Raw genomic sequence first — 1561 nt, 5'->3', positions numbered from 1 at the left:
TCACTTAACAAATTTTCTAGAGTTTTACGATACTTTTAAGATCAATGGCATTTCTGATAATGCCATTCGCCTTCGGTTGTTTCCCTTTTCATTAAGGAACAAAGCTAAACAGTGGTTGCCATTGTTACCACGAGGGTCAATCACTACTTGGGAACAAATGACTGAAAAGCTTTTACTTCAATATTTTTCGCCGGCTAAAATGGCTAAGTTGAGGAATGACATTTCTTCCTCTGTGCAGATGGATCTAGAAACACTCTATGATGCATGGGAAAGATACAAGGATCTTTTGAGAAGATGCCCTCACCATGGGTTACCACTTTGGCTACAGGTTCAGACGTTTTACAACGGTGTGAACCCCTCAATGAGGCAACTCATCGACGCAGCCGCCAGTGGAACTTTGAATAACAAAACACCTAAGGCGGCTTACAAATTTATTGAGGAGATGTCATTAATAACTATCAGTGGCAAGTTATAAGGACAAAGCCGACAAAAGCATCTGGTGTTTTCAACCTCGATACGGTTACTATGCTATCTAACCAAGTAGAACTCTTAAATAAAAAGATTGACAGTTTGTATGGTTCTACTCAGGTACATCCAGTGATGAGGTGCGGTTCAAATGAAGGAGGATCATGCACAGAATATCAACCCTTCAACCCTAGCATCGAGGAGGAACAAGTCCAATATATGGGTAACAATAACTCTAGACCCTAAAATAACCTGTATAGTAACACTTATAATGCAAGTTGGAGGAACCGTCCCAATTTCTCATGGGGTGGTCAAGGAAATCAAAGGCCACAACATCTTCCGGGTTTTCAACAACCACCTTACCAGCAGGAAAAGAAGCCGAACCTTGAGGAGATGTTAACAAAATTCATCTCGATGATAGAAACTCATCTCCAGAATACTGAGATAGCCCTTAAGAATCAACAAGCGTCAATCCAAGGGCTCGAAACTCAGATAGGCCAACTCGCCAAACTGATTTCTGAACGACCACAAGGTAATTTTTCGAGTAACACGGAATCTAACCCAAGGGAACAACTCAATGCGATTACCACTCATGACAAGGAAGGGTTAGTTGAGCCTACATTAGAATCGAGGCAAGGCATTGTGGTAAGTCAAGATAAAGGTGAGGTAGTCCACAATGAGCAAAAAATAAGAAGTAAAGAGTACAAACCACGGGTGCCATACCCCAATGCGACAAGGAAACACCGTACAGATGAACAATTCGGTAAATTCCTTAAACTATTAAAGAAATTACATATTAACTTACCGCTTATCGAAGCTCTCTCACAGATGCTAAACACAGTCAAATTTTTAAGGGAGCTTCTAGCCAACAAACGAAAGTTGGACGAGGCGCTGCATGTAGAGTTGAATGCAGTTTGCTTAGCCATTCTACAGAATAAGCTACCCAACAAATTGAAATATCCAAGGAGTTTTATGATTCCTTGTTTAATTGGTAGTTTAGATGTTCATAATGCATTGGCTGACTTAGGGGTAAGCATTAATGCTATGCCTTATAAAATGTTTAAACAGCTAGGTCTTGGGAAACCCAAACAAATTA

General features: G+C 40.4%; 1 non-coding gene across 1 annotated transcript; it reads right to left on the bottom strand.

Moving 5' to 3' along the window:
- Nucleotides 1-205: 205 nt before the first annotated feature.
- LOC121210421 (small nucleolar RNA R71) lies at nt 206-312 on the bottom strand. Its single transcript, XR_005905536.1, has one exon. It is a non-coding gene; the product is annotated as a small nucleolar RNA R71 (small nucleolar RNA).
- Between the last annotated feature and the right edge of the window lie 1249 nt (nt 313-1561).

Source organism: Gossypium hirsutum, chromosome A11 (assembly GCF_007990345.1).
Source record: "Gossypium hirsutum isolate 1008001.06 chromosome A11, Gossypium_hirsutum_v2.1, whole genome shotgun sequence".
In the NCBI taxonomy this organism is placed as follows: Eukaryota; Viridiplantae; Streptophyta; class Magnoliopsida; order Malvales; family Malvaceae; genus Gossypium; species Gossypium hirsutum.
This window is presented reverse-complemented; position numbering and strand designations above follow the sequence as displayed.